General features: G+C 37.8%; 2 protein-coding genes across 3 annotated transcripts in view; both read left to right on the forward strand.

Annotated features, from left to right (window-relative positions):
* Nca (neurocalcin homolog) overlaps positions 1 to 22,443 on the forward strand; it is a 540,761-nt gene that overhangs the window by 347,132 nt on the left and 171,186 nt on the right. The gene's annotated exons all lie outside the window — the stretch shown is intronic.
* Positions 1 to 22,443, forward strand: part of LOC138704424 (neuronal calcium sensor 2) — a 227,896-nt gene that overhangs the window by 53,923 nt on the left and 151,530 nt on the right. The window contains exon 1 of one of the 2 annotated variants that reach the window (XM_069832284.1): positions 2,840 to 3,097. The exons of the other annotated variant lie outside the window; for it this stretch is intronic. The gene's annotated coding sequence lies outside the window, so the exon portion shown is untranslated. Of the gene's footprint in view, positions 1 to 2,839; positions 3,098 to 22,443 lie in introns of those variants that run through there. 2 annotated transcript variants of the gene reach the window in all.

A 22,443-nucleotide genomic window follows, 5' to 3' on the forward strand; every position in this document is an offset into this window, starting at 1 on the left:
TATATTTTTATTAATTTTTCTTTTTCCTCTTCCAAAATGAAACTATAGTCAACAATTCCTTACTTGAAGTAGTTACTTTTATTTAATAGCTAGCTCTTTCGAGGCCTAATTGTATTACTTATATTTTTTAAGGTTTAAAGCATATATTCAGAATATTTCGGGACTTGATTGAAGACAAAAAGCTTTCCCTGGTTCTTACATATAGGAACATAACAAAAATTTGCCATTTTTAGTTGTTTTTAAGAGTATTTAATATACTAATACACTACGTATATCCTCAATGTTTATATACCGAAAAACAAATGCACACGCAATGCTCATCCCTCATAGTACACGTGCGCTATCTGTTGGTGCTAGTTCAGGATATCCCTATTGCATTGTCTTAACGTTGCAATCGCTCGTGCGACAGGAAGGCCACTCCTCGGATTGGCATCGCATCCGGTACTCTGAACGACTGGCACACGTGCAGGTCTGCTTGTGGTATTACTAGATGATGCATCTTCGTTTATTTACACGGTAAGGGCTGGTATTATTTGAGGAAGCTGCAGAAGACCGAGGCAGATAGAGAGGCTTTTGTAGCAGGTTCCGTCGAAATTGCGTTATGTGTAGCTGAATCGATAGATGGCACCAAACAATGAGTGCCGGCCTGCGGGCTTAAAACTATCATCCTTATCGAAAGAGATAAGTCCGTAATCCTCGGGCTGCGGTCCGCGTGGTATCGGTAGCATACTGCTTGCTTGGCTGTGCTGTGGAAGATGTACTTTCGCTTGCAAAACATTAACCGTTATTTCTCCAAATAATGCGTGTATCACAATACATTTCTTTACTTAGTACATAATATATTTGTGTAAGTTATCTTATCCAATTATGATGAAAGAGTGATGGAACGGAGAAAAATTCTCTCCGGCGCCGGGATTTGAACCTGGGTTTTCAGCTCTACGTGCTGATGCTTTATCCACTAAGCCACGCCGGATACAACCCCGACGCCGGTTAGAATCGTCTCAGATTAAGCTCAATCTCTTGGGTTCCCTCTAGTGGCCACCCTCTGCACTACGTCATAGATGTCTATGAACGCAGGACCGAAGTCCATACATGTGTTGAGGTGCACTCGAATGAGTGACTGGTTGGCCGGGATCCGACGGTATAGGCGCCGTCTTAAATCACAAAGTGATTTATTACGCATATCATATATATTTTTGATGTACCGAAGTACATATGATATTTCCATGCAGATATTCTGCGTCATCATATGATGAAAGAGTGATGGAACGGAGAAAAATTCTCTCCGGCGCCGGGATTTGTATCCGGCGTGGCTTAGTGGATAAAGCATCAGCACGTAGAGCTGAAAACCCGGGTTCAAATCCCGGCGCAGGAGAGAATTTTTCTCCGTTCCATCACTCTTTCATCATACGATGACGCAGAATATCTACATGGAAATATCATATGTACTTCGGTACATCAAAAATATATTATCCAATTACTCTGATTTATTATTTTTAAAATAAAAGTATTATCACTCTTAACGTTTTAAAATTTAAACATTAAAATAAAAGTATAAAAAAAACACTTATTTATACCACATTCACATCAAACTTTCAATACAAAGTTGAGGAATAAACGAAATGGCAATTTTCTGGCACTACTAAGATTCATATATTGGAATGTCTAAATCGCATCAATTGGTTAATAACACACAGGGCTATCAACTGCAGTTTTATTTAAGTTGTTACTTGTAGCAGTGAACATTTCTCTTCATCGCTGTAGACATTTTTTATTCTTATAATCTTCTATATCAATATCGCTATGGCTCCCGCTTTCGCTTCCATAGAAACGTACAGTACAGACAAATTTTACATATATATAATTTTGAATTGCATATTTTTCAGTTTCCAGGATAACAGAGAGGGTTTCGAATTGAACGGGTTGCATCAGCTGCTTGTCTATGCTGATGACGTGAATATGTTAGGAGAAAATTTAATCCACAAACGATTAGGGAAAACACGGGAATGTTACTGGAAGCAAGTAAAGAGATAGGTTTGGAAGTAAATCCCGAAAAGACAAAGTATATGATTATGTCTCGTGACGAGAATATTGTACGAAATGGAAATATAAAAATTGGAAATTTATCTTTTGAAGACGTGGAGAAGTTCAGATACCTTGGAGCAACAGTAACAAATATAAATGATACTCGGGAGGAAATTAAACACAGAATAAATATGAGAAATGCCTGTTATTATTCGGTTGAGAAGCTTTTATCATCTAGTTTGCTGTCAAAAAATCTGAAAGTTAGAATTTATAAAACAATTATATTACCGGTTGTTCTTTATGGTTGTGAAACTTGGACTCTCACTTGGAGAGAGGAACATAGGTTAAGGGTGTTTGAGAATAAGGTTCTTAGGAAAATATTTGGGGCTAAGAGGGATGAAGTTACAGGAGAATGGAGAAAGTTACACAACACAGAACTGCACGCATTGTATTCTTCACCTGACATAATTAGGAACATAAAATCCAGACGTTAGAGATGGGCAGGGCATGTAGCACGTATGGGCGAATCCAGAAATGCATGTAGAGTGTTAGTTGGGAGGCCAGAGGCAAAAAGACCTTTGGGGAGGCCGAGACGTAGATGGGAAGATAATATTAAAATGGATTTGAGGGAGGTGGGATATGACGATAGAGAATGGATTGATCTTGCTCAGGATAGGGACCAATGGCGGGCTTATGTGAGGGCGGCAATGAACCTCCGGGGGTCCTTAAAAGCCAGTAAGTAAGTACAAGTTACCCTACCGAGCGCGAACCCAGCCCCTCTAGTTAGGGTTCGTAAGTTGGCGCCGAGCGCTGCGCGCGCACCCAAGCCGCTGCGAGCCGAGCGGCGCCCTCAGTCTCACGCCCGCCCGAGCGCTGGAGTCGAGCGACAGTCTCCCCGCCGTGAGGACGCGGGCCGCAGCTGTGCCGTGCGTGCTCGTGGTGTATCGACCCGCGCGTGTGAATGTGACAGTGTTGTGCTAGTGTTCTGTTCAAGATGGGCCCGGTCGCCAGGCATCGCCTGTAATCTCCAGACTCTCGCACCCAGCCTTCCCGGCCGGAGCTCTCTGCCGCGGTGAGAATTGATCGGCTACCTCCACGTCACGAAGTTTGATACATAGCTGGGTGGCTCAACAGTTCATTTTCGATCTCGCTACGCAGCACGTCTGGTTTCTCTTGCAAAGTAAAGAACCGACTTTTCGAATGGTGGACAGGTTAGGTTCGGTTTGTTCAAGCTTAGGCATACCCTGGATCGCAGAAAGGTGTGCTTTCCCGCGCAGTGGAGCATAAAGCTGTGCCTCTCATTGGGGCGTATTGGCTGGGTTTTGAGTATCGCATCATCTTCAGAGTGGTGCGCTACAATTGAGACGTTCTATTCTCTGGAACAAGAACTTAATTACAAAAACTTGAATTTGAGATACACAGCACCTGACATTTTAGATCTGGAAGAACAGCTTTGCTCAGAACGATATTCAAATCTTTCCGGAGGGCGCTGTATTTCGTGGAGGGAAATAATATTTTGTCAGGGAGAATTCAATATATGCTGGAAACGGGGGGGGAAAAAAACGGCTTAAGGATATATATACGTGAACGACCACAAATATTATCAGAAAATGCAGGCTCTAAATTTCTAAAATTCTATAAGGAAATGAACTCACAATTGGACAAAAATTACAAGGTACCACAACAAGCCTTATTAGAACTTAAATATCTGATAAAAGTATCAAAAAAGTTACTAATAATATTTTTTTATAATTCACTATTTACTTTAAATAATATTTTCCAAAATTTGAAAATTTTCACACATATATCATAAGTCCACAACCATTAGAGATAGAATTATGAAATTTTGTACACTGATTTAACATGCATTTATGCAAAAGGTACACTATAATAATGCCCATTTCCTTGAAAATAGAAAAATTAGGTCACAAAACATTATTTAAATTTTAATATGTATTATATAGGACAATTAAAAAATTAATTGTATTAAAATAAACAACTCTACATGTCTGAGAGTAGTCTACTTTTCAGAAATGAGTGTTTATTACATGCAGGAAAAATATTAAGGATGTCAGAGAGACCATAACAATGTTGTATGGTTACCAAATGATGTAACTACAGATTTTTTTTTTTCATACTTTAACAAAACTGGTTTGAAAAATATTATTAGTAACTTTTTTTATACTTTTATCAGATATTTAAGTTCTAATAAGTCTTGTTCTGGGTACCTTGTAATTTTTGTTCAATTGTGAGTTCATTTTCTTATAAAATGTTAAAAAGTTAGAGCCTGCATTTTCTGATAATATTTGTGGTCGTTAATGTACATTACCCTTAACGTACGTTAAGTCGCTATTCCAGGGAACGATTTGATTTTTAGGTTTTTTCAATAATATAAATACTTTTTTTTTCCCTCCCGTGTATTGTGCGTAGCGGGGTCGAAGATTCGCCGTTCTTATATTACGTATAATGATACTCTCATTTGCGGTTTATTTTCACTGAAATGATGTCACACAGGAAGTTGAAATGCATAGAAGTGCTCTTTAAGTTATCTGGAATTGTAGAGGACGTATCTAACTCCACTTGGAGGGGCCACCGCACCTGCATGACTCAGAGTAGAGCTTGTGTGCTGTCGGGATTCGACTCGAAACCCCGTTCGGCTAATTACCTGGACGAATTTTTTCCAAACAATTTTTCCAACTGTAACACATATCAGATTACGGCACTGCGAATTCTCTATTTCATCTCGCTATCAATTAATTAATTTATTTATTTATTATAACAGTAATTACCCAATTACAGCAGCTGCATGTAGGTTAGGGTAAAATATGAAACTATAAAAAGAATGGTCCACACCTGTGGAGTAACGGTTAGCGCGTCTGGCCGCGAAACCAGGTGGCCCGGGTTCGAATCCCGGTCGGGACAAGTTACCTGGTTGAGGTTTTTTCCGGGGTTTTCCCTCAACCCAATACGAGCAAATGCTGGGTAACTTTCGGTGCTGGACCCCGGACTCATTTCACCGGCATTATCACCTTCATTTCATTCAGACGCTAAATAACCTAGATGTTGATACAGCGTCGTAAAATAACCGAATAAAAAGAATGAATTAAGATAAACACTGAACAATAAAATTTAATGAATGCAGTGTTACAATGACAAAGAACTAGCCTATAACATTTAAAAACAGGCAAAAAGGCAATGACAATTATCTCACAAAATAATACAAAACTAAGGCTAAAAAACTAATAAAATATTTAATGTAATATTACTGTGACAAGTAACTACTGCAGCTTGTGATATCTGAACAAACAAGCACATAAAAGAAAAAAATAATAAGTAATTGTAGCCAGAAGAAATGCAAGGTGGAAATCACAAGCACATAATTTTATTGTTATTATGTTTAACTGATTTTAAATTGTTTAAAGGTGGAAACTATATCCAATTCAACTTTACTGGAGAGTTGGATCTATTTAGAACGCATTCTCAAAACGGTGGAATTTTTATGCGATAACGCTTTAGATGTCCTGAATCGGAATAATTGACGTTTTCTTTATTACTTTTATATTAGTATTATATTGAAATATATTTGTTCAAGTAGCTCTTCGATAACATGCTGTTAATAAGTTTGCAGCAGTTATTCTGCGATTAGAAAAAAAGAAATGAATTTGGAAGTTGGTTGTATGGAACCAGCGCCACATGAATACCGCGTCGTTAGGAGGAATATTAAAAGGTATTATAGTTATCTATTTGCAGCGCGGTCCGAAGGTTCGTGTGTTCGAATCCCGCCTCGGGCACGAAGGGATGACCCTTGTTAATGTTCTGCTCTACTGACCTCAGGCTAGAGGAGGCCCACATGTGTGTGTGTCCAGTTAAGGATCCTGTTGCATTGTCTGTCACCTAGGTGCAGGGCATGAAGGGCGCCCTTCTGGTATAGGCCAGTGCTGCATTCACAGTAGTGTGTCTGCTGCTAATCGAAGGGCTAATGTTTCGAGTCAAATTATATTACTGTTTGTTTCAATACATAGTATAAATTCCATTAAAATTGGTGGAAAAGATGGACAAATTTATGTTGGGTATTGTTAATTCTTTCAAATAATATAAATCTATCCATAGAATCGCCCTCTGGTGTGTGACACCTATAATGAGGGAGGTTAAACGACGAATAAAAATAGTTATTTGTACTAATAATTTATTCTAATTATATTAATCACTGCTTACGCAACCAACAGCACTATGGAAACAAACAGTTAAAAAACAGTTTGCACATTAAATCGAGTTTTACAATAATAATGACCGTTTTTGCAAAATTTGCTAACTGTAAAAGCTAAATTTGATAGGAAACACAAAAAAACTGAAATAACTGCAAGTTTTGCTATAGCTCTCACATAGCAGAAAGCAAGTTTTGAAAAAACGATCACACTTTGAGACACTACTGTGAAGGAAATAATAAAATTTTCCTGAGAAGCCTTTAGAATCATGTAGAGGCCTGTCTTATGTTAACTAATCCACCAAAATATCAATTTTGAAAATTTTGCAGTTAGCAAGTTTTGCAAAAACGGGTCTTACTGTGTGGTCATGCGGTGTGCGATCTTGCAGGTGAGGAAACTTTCATAATTATTGAAATGAAGATTAATTTAGCCGAGCAAAATGTCTCAGGGACGTACATACTGTCTATAACAGCGGTGCACAATCCACTGCTCGATACTTAAGTTTCACACTTAAAATTTTAAAAAAATATTTGAACAGACTTGTATTATTAATTACTATAAATTAATAACACATTTATGTAAATTATTATTGGAGGTTGTCTGAGGCCCTCTAAAAGAACTTTTTTTTAAATATTGACCGGCAATATTCATAAGGTTGGGCACCCCTGGTGTATAAGATCTGATGCGAATTTGAGGAACAGTATTTTTTGTGTGTTTAAGTTGTTTTTGTTACGTTTATTTATACAGGCTTTTACGTTTATGGTCATATCGCGTGTGTAGGATCTTTGGGTATATCAGTAGGCCGTTATTAGTATTGTTGTCGTGTTTTATAGTTGGCTTTAGATTTTGTATAGTGTGTATCGAACCCGGGACCTCCCGAATGCGAGTGTCGCGCGTTACCGTCTGCGCCAAGTCGCTCGGTAACGTTTTAGTATTACGCGTAGATACCCAGCATGGTGCGAAGCCCAGACCTCAGGGTGCTGAAACTTAAAAGTCCGCGAAATTGTCGAAATTAATTTCTTTCTTCGCCAGTTCGTAAAATATAATTTCTTTTCACAGTCTCTAATGTCAAAAGAATGTCGTTATTGACAACTGTAAATAAAACATACAGTAGTTTAAAAGAAAACTTTCATAAATAAATCATATTTCCTTCACTTCGATGGTGACAAATGCAAGATTATAACATTCGCTTGTGCTCGGATTTATTTCCGGAGGATTAATAGCATAATATCTTATTCAATGTCACTACTCATAATATTAAAAATTAAAACAATATCAACACGATTATTACAAAATTCTTATTTCATCTTGCTGATTACTATGGTAACCACTGAAACAGGCATCGCCTTCTGGACACGTATATAAATACGGTGCTTACAAGTAGATTTTTTTCAGCTTAATATTTCATAACTAACTGAAAGTAAGTTGTAGGTACATTATTTATAAATGTTCTGTTTCTTCAAATATTCTAATGGTGTTGAAAAAAATAATGTATGAGACATGAGACCCGTAAATGAACGGTGACTTTCTTGTAACAAAGCACCTCTTTAGCTACTTGCTGTATAAATTACTGTTTTACGGCATAACATTATGAAGCAAAAATTAAGATAATTTAAAGCCATTTAAAATCAAGTATTATTAGCTGATCTCTACCCTTTGGACTGATGTGCAGCGACACATGCGGGTGGTCCGCGCAACACAAGAACAAACGCCCATTTTCATGGAATGTACGACCACGCCGGGAGTCGAACCACGAACTGTTTATTTGGGAAGCGCACGCTCTGTTCGCAGCGGACTATGACATCCGCAAATGAGATAGTTGAGCATGCAAAAGCGTCCTTGCAGGGATGTGGAGGCTTTGCCTTCATGCATCAATTCATTCAGGTTCTCTTCACTGTAAACCTAGGATTCTTCCATCTTTCCTATTTTCTGCCTTCCTCTTACTCTCCTCATACAATCCATATATCTTAATGTTGGCTGTCATCTGATATCTTCTCCTCCGAACTATCCTTCCATTCCATCCTTCAGTAGGCAGTTTCTTCTCAGTCAGTGATTCAACCAATTCCTTCTTATCTTCCTGATCAGTTTCAGCATTATTCTTTCTTCACCCAATCTTTCTAGCACAACTTCATTTCTTATTCTGTCTGTTCATTTGACACGCTCCGTTCTTCTCTATATCTGCATTTCAAATCCTTCCAATTTTTTTCTTCAATTCAGCACACAGTGTCCATGTTTCTGAACCTTATAATTCCACACTTCATACAAACCACATCGTTAGTGTCTTCATTGTTTCTTTTTTCTAGAAGATGTTTATTTTCCTATTAAAAGCTTCTTTTGCCGCTGCTATCCTCCTTTTGACTTTTTGGCAGCATCTCATGTTACTGCTTATAGTATACACCCCAAGTATTTCAAGCTATTCACTTATTCCACTGCCTCATTTCGAATTCGCACATTCTTCAGTTTTCTTCCGATAGTCGTGGTCTTCGTCTTGTTTGCGTTTATCTTCATCCCATACTGCTCACAGCTGTAATTTAGCTCTAATAGCACACCCCTTAATATCGTTTCTTCATCAAATCTTATGCACTTTATTCTTCTTCCTCCTACTATCGCTCCTCCCATGTTCTGAAAACAGTTCTTCACTAAATCCTCCAAGCAGATGTTAAACAGGGTAGGTGATAAATGGCATTCTTGTCGTATTCCTCTACCTATTGCAGTTCTCTTTGACATTTCTTCTATCCTAACTTTGATTCGTTATTTCGCATGAAGATTACTTAATAGCTCCTCTTTCCAATTTTCTGAGAGGTTGTGGGACAAAGAACAATTTTAATTCAGACAAAAATTCAAAATTGATAATATGCTATTCCAAAATCCACTCAGCTATCTGCTGTAGCAGAAAAATACTTAAACCAGCTGACACGAAAGTGTTACTGTCACATAGAGGATTTTGAGAACCTACTTCAAGGGATTCGACTCAAGTCCAGCTAGAAAAAATATAACTTTTCAGATTGTCAGGAAAATAATGGTATATAATATACCTTGGGGTGTGGAATTAACCCATAAGTTTGTGTCGGGTTTGTGAATTACCCTGTAGTACGAACAGTGTCGACACATTCCTTGCAGACTTCGATGCTCCTGTTCACAAAATGCTCTTTGTCTTCCAAATTGCTTGCAGTACAGCAGATATAAACATGAGTGTTCCTTTCTTAAGAACAAAGCAGCTATTCTGTTGTGTGCATGCGTTGTTTTATTTTCTCATTACAAGCAAGAGCCATCGTGGCTCCGCACAATATCGATTATTTAGAGACTCGCCCGTCAGACTACGAATGCTGAAAATAAGGACATTATGCTTAGAGTTCCACGGCGATTGGGTTGAACCAGGACATTATGCTTAGAGTTCCACGGCGATTGGGTTGAACCAGGACATTATGCTTAGAGTTGCACGGCGATTGGGTTGAACCTGGACATTATGCTTAGAGTTCCACGGCGATTGGGTTGAACCTGGACATTATGCTTAGAGTTGCATAGTGATTGGGTTGAACCAGGACATTATGCTTAGAGTTCAACAGTGATTGGGTTGAACCAGGACATTATGCTTAGAGTTTCACAGTGATTGGGTTGAACCAGGACATTATGCTTAGAGTTCCACAGTGATTGGGTTGAACCAGGACATTATGCTTATAGTTCCACAGTGATTGGGTTGAACCAGGACATTATGCTTAGAGTTCCACAGTGATTGGGTTGAACCTGGACATTATGCTTAGAGTTCCACGGCGATTGGGTTGAACCTGGACATTATGCTTAGAGTTGCATAGTGATTGGGTTGAACCAGGACATTATGCTTAGAGTTCAACAGTGATTGGGTTGAACCAGGACATTATGCTTAGAGTTCCACAGTGATTGGGTTGAACCAGAACATTATGCTTAGAGTTCCACAGTGATTGGGTTGAACCAGGACATTATGCTTAGAGTTTCACAGTGATTGGGTTGAACCAGGACATTATGCTTAGAGTTCCACAGTGATTGGGTTGAACCAGGACATTATGCTTATAGTTCCACAGTGATTGGGTTGAACCAGGACATTATGCTTAGAGTTCCACAGTGATTGGGTTGAACCAGGACATTATGCTTAGAGTTCCACAGTGATTGGGTTGAACCAGGACATTATGCTTAGAGTTCCACAGTGATTGGGTTGAACCAGGACATTATGCTTAGAGTTCCACAGTGATTGGGTTGAACCGGGATATTATGCTTGGAGTTGCACAGTGATTGGGTTGAACCAGGACATTATGCTTAGAGTTCCACAGTGATTGGGTTGAACCAGGACATTATGCTTAGAGTTCCACAGTGATTGGGTTGAACCGGGATATTATCCTTAGAGTTCCACAGTGATTGGGTTGAACTAGGACATTATGATTAGAGTTCCACAGTGATTGGGTTGAACCAGGACATTATGCTTAGAGTCCCACAGTGATTGGGTTGAACCAGAACATTATGCTTAGAGTTCCACAGTGATTGGGTTGAAGCAGGACATCCTATGCTTAGAGTTCCACAGTGATTGGGTTGAACCAGAACATTATGCTTAGAGTTCCACAGTGATTGGGTTGAACCAGGACATTATGCTTAGTGTTCCACAGTGATTGGGTTGAACCAGGACATTATGCTTAGAGTTCCACAGTGATTGGGTTGAACCAGGACATTATGCTTATAGTTCCACAGTGATTGGGTTGAACCAGGACATTATGCTTAGAGTTCCACAGTGATTGGGTTGAACCAGGACATTATGCTTAGAGTTCCACAGTGATTGGGTTGAACCAGGACATTATGCTTAGAGTTCCACAGTGATTGGGTTGAACCAGGACATTATGCTTAGAGTTCCACAGTGATTGGGTTGAACCGGGATATTATGCTTGGAGTTGCACAGTGATTGGGTTGAACCAGGACATTATGCTTAGAGTTCCACAGTGATTGGGTTGAACCAGGACATTATGCTTAGAGTTCCACAGTGATTGGGTTGAACCGGGATATTATCCTTAGAGTTCCACAGTGATTGGGTTGAACTAGGACATTATGATTAGAGTTCCACAGTGATTGGGTTGAACCAGGACATTATGCTTAGAGTCCCACAGTGATTGGGTTGAACCAGAACATTATGCTTAGAGTTCCACAGTGATTGGGTTGAAGCAGGACATCCTATGCTTAGAGTTCCACAGTGATTGGGTTGAACCAGAACATTATGCTTAGAGTTCCACAGTGATTGGGTTGAACCAGGACATTATGCTTAGTGTTCCACAGTGATTGGGTTGAACCAGAACATTATGCTTAGAGTTCCACAGTGATTGGGTTGAACCAGAACATTATGCTTAGAGTTCTACAGTGATTGGGTTGAAGCAGGACATCCTATGCTTAGAGTTCCACAGTGATTGGGTTGAACCAGGACATTATGCTTAGAGTTCCACAGTGATTGGGTTGAACCCTGTCTCGCCAGGACATTATTGGGGCTGCTGTCTTTCTGGTCAACTTGTTTGGGCTATCCAGATCCTTGAGTTCTTGACAATACGTTCCGATAAGTGGTTTTGAAAAAACGGGAACTATTCTTATACACTGCACTCCCAATGTAGATAATAAGCTAGACGGAGTTTCCTGTCTTCCATTATATCGTCTTTGCCTTCTTCATCTACCCTTAACTTTTAATTTCCTTCAAACATTTAGTTGTTTTATTTATATTTCGTCTGAAAGCTAGAACTTTCTACTTATTAGAACATGTATATCAGTTTTGTCTCTATGATGTTTGCTTAATTAATTGAGTTTTATTGACCTGAAACACAATTTTTATACCGGAAGTGAATTTCTGCATGATTTTGCCTACGAAACCATTAAATACCTCCCACATGTCTCGACTGTTACTTGGGTTGCCTAAGCAAAAATGAACTGCTGAAGTCAGACACCGTGTACAAATTTAGCAGAATTTCTTTCCGTATTTTCGTGGTTCGTGTAATATAATTTTTTATATTTTATTTTTATTATCTCAGGCTTTGAAAAACAAAGTTTTTTATAACACCAAGATTTATGCAAAATGTATTAGTTCTTCAGGAAAACCGTACCAGTTCTGAACAAGTGAACACTACGTTGTCTTTGAGACCTTTCTGATTTTTGTTTTCTTCTCAGCCAATAGTAAAAAATGTAAAACGTACTTATTATTTAATCTAATGCTCTAGACATGTTAAACATTTGCCATTTGTCTTCCAGCTTCCCAATATAATGTAATTTGTATCCTTCCTTAGAGTACATTCAGTTTTGATTTCGTTTTAATTCTGTGAGAATAGGTGTGGTGTCTAGCTGTGCAGAAATTCGTTGTCTAACAAAGTGATAAGAAATCTCACGTCTGCTAAACTTCATATTGAAACTGTCCAAGTGTTAAATATTTAGTGTCTCTTAACTTAGTTTGCCTCTAATATTCGTACACATGTAATTATTTCTGTTTATTGTTAATAAAATAACATGAACAAAAATACAATCCTAGTTCTTCCCAGAAGGAGTAAAAAACTCGTGCTCAGGGAGATATCTAAACACAAAGATAATTTTTTGACACAAACTGGGTGAAGAAAAAAAATTACAGGAATAAATTAAATTTAAAAATACAATTTCAGTTTTAACAATTTAAGTCATACAAATACATATACATATTAAATCAATATATATTCTTTAAAAATTAAATTCCTAACGCTATTTTTTAAATTTCTGATACTAAAATTATCCAAATTTGGGTATTTATCAATTATTGTATTGTAACCTTGGACCAAAGTAGATACCATGGCTCAGAGCTGTGCTTGTGAAACACTTTGGTTCCTCTAGTCGTATAAAATCGGATCTTTTAGTTCCATATTTATGATGATACAATTTGAATTTATTACGATTTTTGTGTATGAAGATTAATAAGGCAATATAATAAATCTGTTTAATTTTCAAAACATTAAAATCAGTAAACAAAAGCTCGGATGAGTAATCAATTGGTTTATTAAGGCATATTTTAATAATTCTTTTCTGAATAAGTATTAGTGGAGTGAGATTAGAAATACATGCATGTCCCCACCCTAAAATTCCATACTGGAGAATGGATTGAAATAAAGCTAAATAAATGAGACGTAAAATATTAATTGGTAAATATGACCGAAGTACAGGGACATCATCTTATTTTTACTAACATTTTTAATATTAACCTGTCTATACCTTTAGAGAACAGGAAACACCGCTTGCTCCCCCCTCCAAGACTGGAGTTCGATGATACTGGCGTAAAACACAAATCACTCTACTAGGTATAGGAAGGAAGAAAAGTAGTTCATCCATTTACGTAAACTAGGAAATATCGCGATTTTGAGTTTGATAATTTTCATTAGGTTTTTCTTTAATCAAAGTACAGTACTGTATTAAGAATAAGTGTTTTTACTCACGAAGTGAGTTATCCATGCGAACGTATTCATTATGCAGTGTATATTATACTGTCTACAGCACATTAGCGTACAATATAGAGAAATAAGTTAAATTGAAAAATAATCATAATATGAATATTTAAACACAATTTTGAAAATGGTGGCCGTTCATTTCGATACAGGCTTCAGTTCTTTTGTGCATACTATCGCACTATAGACTATTGCATCTAATTCCAATTGCCAGTTTCGTCCTTCGTACTAGTAACTCATGTTGAAATAATTCTGTACCTACTTTACGTACTGTAAATTCAATCTTCACTTCTGCCCGACCCGAAAATATAAAATTACTCAGACATGCTATCTACTGTCCGTCCAAGTGGTTATGCCGCAGGATTGTAGAAAGGGAGGAAATCACGTGACAGTTAATTACTTAACGAGGCTCTTTTATTTAAGTTAAATTAAACAGCTGTATAATATTACGTAAACTTCCAATTCCTAAGAGAAATTAATGTTTTCAGAAAAGAGCTAAAACAGCCCAGCTATTACAGAGGTGCGAGCAGAAGCAGGTGGGGGAAATCGGAATGCGACGTAGGCAAACGGACAGTACCTGTGCGAAAATATGATTCAATATTGAAAGCTCTTTCGTCACTGGAAAACGCGAACATATATCTGGAACGTACTATACTCAGTAACTCAGTACTGCTTACTATCTGCGGTCTTGGTTCTGTGTGGAGTTGGAACTTCCTTAGTAGAAGGGGTGGGAGTGAAGTACATTCAAAAACTCAGGTACAATAAATATTGAAGTAAAAATAAAATGATGTCCCTGTATAACAAAGATATAAATTGTTTTACGCAATCTGTTGCATAAATATGTAATATGTTCATTCCATCGTAAGTCTTGGTCGATTGTAATGCCTAAATACTTAACTTCTGAGGATTCGGTTAATATGGGACATTCACAATTTTGAGAAGAACAATCTGAATGATGAATTTTGAGCCTTTTCCACTTTGATGAGGCGACTTACCTCATGCTCTTCGAGATTGTTGTCCCGACTAAGCCAGCGTTTGAAATTAATTATGGAGACATCGCAGTTCACATTAATTTATATTTTTTCTGACTCCTCAAGTTGACGTATTCTAGTTCGAGTCCGCATGAGATTAACCTACTTGATAGATTTGCTGTATTTTTGCCGTAAACCAGGGGACCGGTTTGGCTGCGTTCACACGAGAGTCAAACCTACACTCCGCATAGTGCGGTATGTCGAGTTACACCCATCGCCATCATGAGACAGGCCGTGCGAATATCTAGTCCACCAGACCCGCGGACACGATATGGCTTTGAACATCTGTTGGGTTTCTAGCACTAAGCGCTTTGAATTGTCATTTTAGCTTTTTGTAGAATTTATGGTTTTATGATATGGGCCATTGATAGGAAATAGTAAATCAAGGATAATAAGTTATGAAGTAATATCGTAAATTACACATTTTTGGTATGGGATCGAACTATAATTTACAATCGTGATCAACGTTACATTCAGTTGAGATTTTAACATGGTAGCTGGGTCATTTCCAGAATTTGTATAACAAATGACGTCCATCAAATCTTACCCTTCCCATTATTGCATTTATAACGATAGAGTTTTAAATTCCTAACAGTGAGTAGTTTCAATACTAATGTAGTAAACTGCACAAGAATTATTTCCTTCATGTCAAATATTTCACGAGAATAAAATAAAATTCTCATAGTAACAGCTAAAATGCCGTGTCCATACTAGTTAAGTTTTTAAAATGGAGCATGATTATGTCCAGATAAAGGTTTGTTTAATAATGTAATTGAGAAAAAAATCAAAGAAACATTTGATATCATTAAAACTTATTCATTTATGTCTGAGTTTATATTTCCTTAAATATTATTGTATAATTACTCTAGTCCAGTTGTCAGTCAGATCTGTTACACCATTCTGTTCCTATGGATACATAGTTGAAAAAGAAATCTCACAGATGTCAGCACTAGCCAAGATGATGCACAAAGAGTCATTTTCATTGTACTGCTATGTTCACCCATTTTGATTTTGGCGAGTTTGTGTGTCATACTCTTGCTGTATGTTTTAGTCTAAGCGTGCATTTTTACTCTGTCAGAGCTGTTTGTGTTGTGTTTTCCACAAATAACAACATATAAAGTCTAGATCAAGAGGACATAATAGTGCACGTGTTCAGTAGTTAAGTTGCTATTTTGAAGATTTTTAAGCAAACAGTTTTTAGGATAGCACATGCTTATGTTTGCTTTGACATTGCACTATATTAATACATGCAGAATATGCACTAAATAGTACTTTAATTTTGACGTTCTCAATCGTCCAATTGTTATACAAATTTTGCAAATGACCCAGCTATATGTTTCCATAGTGACTTATTTCATCCTGGATCTTATATCTGTCACAGTCAAATTTTTCATACTGAAAAATCCTTCAACATCAGCGTTATTTGTTGGGACCTATATATATATTTCAGGGCTGAAGACGTAAAAGTGCCACTAGCATTTGAAACGCAATTATTCACACAACTGCATATGAAAGGATGCAATCCCGTCTACAGATTTACCTGGTGTAATACTATATAAAAATGGAAACTTATATTTCATACCTATCTACCACACTATTCTGTCCTGCTGGGTCAAAGAGCTTGTCCATTTCCTGGAAGAAAATGTTTGTCTTGTCCATAATCTTGTGTGAATCAAGTTTTGCTAGACACGTATGCAAGACAAACTGCAATGTAAATTTCTGCCCTAGTGTTTTCGTTAACACATTTATCCAGTATAATTATTGTTTATTTGTGATGGAAACCATGCATTGGAACTCCTTTCCACACACGCCCAATACTGAAAGATCACCCCACAGTTTACTGTATGTGCATATGGATACGACGATCCCTCTAGCATAGTAATCAGTTTAGTAAAATATTTGACACAAACTTGATTTGAAATTTGAGCAGAGCAAACATGTCGCTATCTCTATACACTCAGCACTGTTTGACAGCTGCTGTTCCGAGAATTGTCGTCAACACTGAAATCAACAACTTTTTTTTTTCCTCAGAAAATCACAAATCTATTAAAATGAACCTTTGTTTTTACAATTTCTCAATTATTTCGCAAAAAAAAAAAAACAAATCATGTTGCACTTATCTATTTTGTCGCAAATTCATTAGTACTTTTTATTTTATTTTTTTATTTTATTGAGTTATTTTACGACGCTGTATCAACATCTAGGTTATTTAGCATATCAACATCTAGGTTATAATGCCGATGAAATGAGTCCGGGGTCCAGCACCGAAAGTTACCCAGCATTTGCTCCTGTTGGGTTGAGGGAAAACCCCGGGAAAAACCTCAACTAGGTAACTTGCCCCGACCGGGATTCGAACCCGGGCCGTCTGGTTTCGCGGCCAAACGCGCTAATCGTTACTCCACAGGTGTGGACTTCATTAGTACTAAATTATAAATCTAGAACTCGTGAAAAATGAAAATAGTAAACGATATTCTGTACGTATTGCAGACATTTCGCATATATTGCTAATGGGGAAAACCACGAATTGTACTGATAGCAGTGCAGTGATGAAAGGCAAACTCAACTTTGCCGTGGATACGTCTTTGCCGAGCGCCGACTGCTTACAGCTGTCAAGACTGACACCGTCCGGGCTTCGTGTGGAGATGTGGGCCTGGTCTTTGTCAAAACCCCCTCAAATGACTCACTTGCCTCGAACTACTGGGTGTTCAGTTCAAAATGTGTCATGGCTCGCTGTATGTCGTCATGTGGCTAGCCGATGAGCCTAGAGAATTCAATCTTCCTACACTTCCGCAGAGGCGTATTACCTCAATGCGAGAGAAGTTGCCTAGCAAGCACGGCGTTCATTCTGAAGATTACTTACCGATTCGTAGGGTAACGCCAGTAGTGGCAAGAATGTGAACTGTTTGGAAACACGTACTAAAGTGAGTTTTTTTCCTTACTGTCGAGATATGGGGAGAGGTTAAGACGGTTACTTACGTATTTGTTAACTTGGACGGTCAACATGGGCACGGAGCATTTTGATTTGTGTTGTGGAATGTTGCCGTACGCAGTCGATGATAACAAATACCCTGCGTACGACTTGCCCGCGCAAAACACAGTTCGAAAGAGGTTATGGTAGCACACAGACTTTACAGACCGCCATCTGTTGCTACGACATTCAAGTTATACCGTACACGTTCTCAAGTTCAGATTGAACGCCTGGATTAATAGGCAACTTCTCTGACATGAAAGCTGAAACTCGCTTCAAATCGCTGACTCACAACAGTGACGTAATGACACACTTTGAAATGAACACCCAGTACTAAGTTTTATGCAATCCTGCCGTATAATATGCTTACGAAATTTCAGTAGTTATTTCTAGGATATTTCAGTGCAAGCTTACATATGAAATTTCTATTCGTCCAGGGTCGATAACTGCTCTCTGAGAAAGCGATGTTATGGATTTTATTTAATAATTTCAAGGAAAAAATTGTTCCGGGGCCGGGTATCGATCCCGGGACCTCTGGTTGAACTTACCAGCGCTCTACCAGCTGAGCTACCCGGGAACTCCACCCGACACCGTCTCAACTTTTCCCTTTATATACACACAACTCGCGTGGGCTGACGAAACGCCAGAGACCCACATCGAGTTCACACAATCTCTGTGTGACTTGGAATTGTGGTTTTCTGTTAACGTACACAGTGACGTATATATTATGCAAATCTAGTCTTTCAGGTGAAGCTCCCTCTAAAGCAGATTTGAATAATTTCAAGGGAAAAATTGTTCCGGGGCCGGGTGTTGATCCCGGGACCTCTGGTTGAACGTACCAGCGCTCTACCAACTGAGCTACCCGGGATCTATATCCGACACCGTCTCAACTTTTCCCTTTATATCCGCACAACTCGCGTGGGCTGACGAAACGCCAGAAACCCACATCGAGTGCACACAATCTCTGTGTGACTTGGAATTGTGGTTTTCTGTTAACGTACACAGTAACGTATATATTATGCAAATCTAGTCTTTCAGGTGAAGCTCCCTCTAAAGCAGATTTGAATAATTTCAAGGGAAAAATTGTTCCGGGGCCGGGTGTTGATCCCGGGACCTCTGGTTGAACGTACCAGCGCTCTACCAACTGAGCTACCCGGGAACTACATCCGACACCGTCTCAACTTTTCCCTTTATATCCACACAACTCGCGTGGGCTGACGAGACGCCAGAGACCCACATCGAGTGCACACAATCTCTCTGTGACTTCCGGGCCCCGGAACAATTTTTCCCTTCAAATTATTCAAATCTGCTTTACTGGGAGCTTTACCTGAAAGACTAGATTTGGATTTTATTGTTTTTAAATTCTCTTTGTCTTCGGTTTTGAACCGCTGAACCATAGCGGACGATGTCTGTAACCTGATGCTGGGCAGATGCCTTAGAAGTGCTTAACCACAGTCATGCAAACCTTGTCAGTAATATAAAGGAGGTATCTTGGGTGTCAAGCGTTGTTGAACCTTCCGGTTTATAAAGCTCACAAAAAACAAATTTCTTTGCGCGATAAACCAAGACCTTCCACCCGACGATCATCCAACCAGTACGGAGATAACATGAGGTTACTAAAATAAACATTCATTTCTATAACAATGCGAATTATTTCTTTACTGACTGTAATATGTTCATATATAGTACGAAATTAAGATTTTTTGCGCGAGTTGCACTTTTCTGTTATTAGGCTACATTTCAATAATTTTTATTATGGTAAGAGATAGGTTTGGAAGCAAATCCCGAAAAGACAAGTACATGATTATGTGTCGTGACCAGAATATTGTACGAAATGGAAATAAAAAAAAAAATGGAGATTTATCCTTCGAAGAGGAGGAAAAATTCAAATATCTTGGTCCAACAGTAACAAATATAAATGACACTCGGGAGGAAATTAAACGCAGAATAAATATGGGAAGTGCCAGTTATTATTCGGTTGAGAAGCTTTTAACATCTAGTCTCCTGTCAAAATATCTGAAAGTTAGAATTTATAAAACAGTTATATTACCGATTGTTCTTTATGGTTGTGAAACTTCGACTCTTACTTTGAGAGAGGAACAGAGATTAAGGGTGTTTGAGAATAAAATTCTTAGGAAAATATTTGGGGCTAAGAGGGATGAAGTTACAGGAGAATGGAGAAAGTTACACAACGCAGAACTTCAGGCATTGTATTCTGCACCTGACATAATTAGGAACATTAAATCCAGATGTTTGAGATGGGTAGGGCATGTAGCACGTATGGGCGAATCCAGAAATATATATAGATTGTTAGTTGGGAGGCCGGAGGGAAAAAGACCTTTTGGGAGGCCGAGACGTAGATGGGAAGATAATATTAAAATGGATTTCAGGCAGGTGGGATGTGATGATAGAGAATGGGTCAATCTTGCTCAAGATAGGGACCAATGGAGGGCTTATGTGAGGGCGGCAATGAACCTCCGGTTTCCTTAAAAGCTAGTAAGTAAAGTAAAGTAAGTAAAAAGTGTGTTACTAATGCCTTGTATAGTAGGCCTGCATGATTTCGAAAATAGCTGTAGAGTATACCTATTTCATTCATTCATTTTTTCTGCCTTAGAACAGGTTTTTCACTGCAAACTCAGCATTCTCCAATCTTTCCTATTTTCTGCCTTCCTCTTAGTCTCCGCATATGATCCACATATCTTAATGTTGTCTATCATCTGATATCTTCTTCTGCCCCGAACTGTTCTCACGTTCATCATTCCTTCCAGTGCATCCTTCATTAGGCAGTTTCTTCTTAACCGGTGACAAATTCATTTATATTATAGACAGTAAAATTATATGTTGGCTATATTTACTTACTTACTGGCTTTTAAGGAACCCTAAGGTTCATTGTCGCCCTCACATAAGCCCGCCATCGGTCCCTATCCTGAGCAAGATTAATCCAGTCTCTATCATCATATCCCACCTCCCTCAAATCCATTTTAATATTATCTTCCCATCTACGTCTCGGCCTCCCTAAAGGTCTTTTTCCCTCCGGCCTCCCAACTAACACTCTATATGCATTTCTGGATTCGCCCATACGTGCTACATGCCCTGCCCATCTCAAACGTCTGGATTTAATGTTCCTAATTATGTCACGTGAAGAATACAATGCGTGCAGTTATGTTGTGTAACTTTCTCCATTCTCCTGTAACTTCATCCCTCTTAGCCCCAAATATTTTCCTAAGCACCTTATTCTCAAACACCCTTAACCTATGTTCCTCTCTCAAAGTGAGAGTCCAAGTTTCACAACCATAAAGAACAACCGGTAATATAACTGTTTTATAAATTCTAACTTTCAGATTTTTTGACAGCAGAATGGATGATAAAAGCTTCTCAACCGAATAATAACATATTTATTCTGTGTTTAATTTCCTCCCGAGTATCATTTATATTTGTTACTGTTGCTCCAAGATATTTGAACTTCTCCACGTCTTCAAAAGATAAATTTCCGATTTTTATATTTTTATATTTATAAAAGAATACAGTGAAAAAAATTAAAAAAGAGAGACATAGGAAGAACTTGTGCTCGACGGACTGCTTGGAGTTGAATTGTGCTCATTAGTTCGTAGAAGCTGAAATCTCGAAAATTAACGCCCATTTCACAGGGTTATGGGGAGGGCATTCTATTTCCTTCTGTGTACTGAAATTGCAACAAAATCAAAGTCCCTTTATTAGTGTACCTTAATCCTCAAATTCCTTACCATAGTGGGTGGACACCGATCTCGTACACTGACCAGAATTTTATAAGAAATTGTTCTGCTCCAAGAAGACTCGAACCAGCGCTCATTCAATGACGCCATTCCAAGCATCATGCAGATATGACTTCGGTTTATAAACCGCCCACTTTGGTTAATTTCCCTGGCGAGTTCCCGCCTCTATTTTAGGCATGAAATGTCCCTGCGGTCGTTCCATCTTGCAGCACGAGTGGAGTGGCTGTGATACCGATCTGGATTTGGAGGAAGGAGGTCTGTGCTTAGATCGTGTGGCTTCATGTCTGCAAATGTCTCAAAGCTCGCCTTTAATTCGCCGCAGCCTGTTGCCAAAACTGCTGAGCAACTCTTCGTTTTCGCATGCCTGTGTTTATTATCCTGCTCACCTTCTGGCTGCCTGTCGTCGGTCTGGATTCCAGCAAATCTTCCGCTGCGCCTGGCAAGCCACTGTTTCAACTGCTAATGTGATTGTTACTGCTAGGACTTGTTATTATTATTATTATTATTATTATTATTATTATTATTATTATTATTATTATTATTATTACTATTATTATTACTATTATTATTATTATTACTACTACTACTATTATTATTATTATTATTATTATTATTATTATTATTATTATTACTATTGGTATTATTATTATTACTATTGGTATTATTATTATTACTATTATTATTATTATTACTATTATTATTATTATTATTATTACTACTACTATTATTATTATTACTATTATTATTATTATTATTATTACTATTATTATTATTATTATTATTACTATTAGTATTATTATTACTATTATTATTATTATTATTATTATTATTATTACTACTATTATTATTATTATTACTACTACTATTATTATTATTATTATTACTATTATTACTATTATTATTATTATTACTATTATTATTATTACTATTATTATTATTATTACTACTACTATTATTATTATTACTATTAGTATTATTATTACTATTATTACTATTATTATTACT

Source organism: Periplaneta americana, chromosome 8 (genome assembly GCF_040183065.1).
Source record: "Periplaneta americana isolate PAMFEO1 chromosome 8, P.americana_PAMFEO1_priV1, whole genome shotgun sequence".
Classification (NCBI taxonomy): Eukaryota; Metazoa; Arthropoda; class Insecta; order Blattodea; family Blattidae; genus Periplaneta; species Periplaneta americana.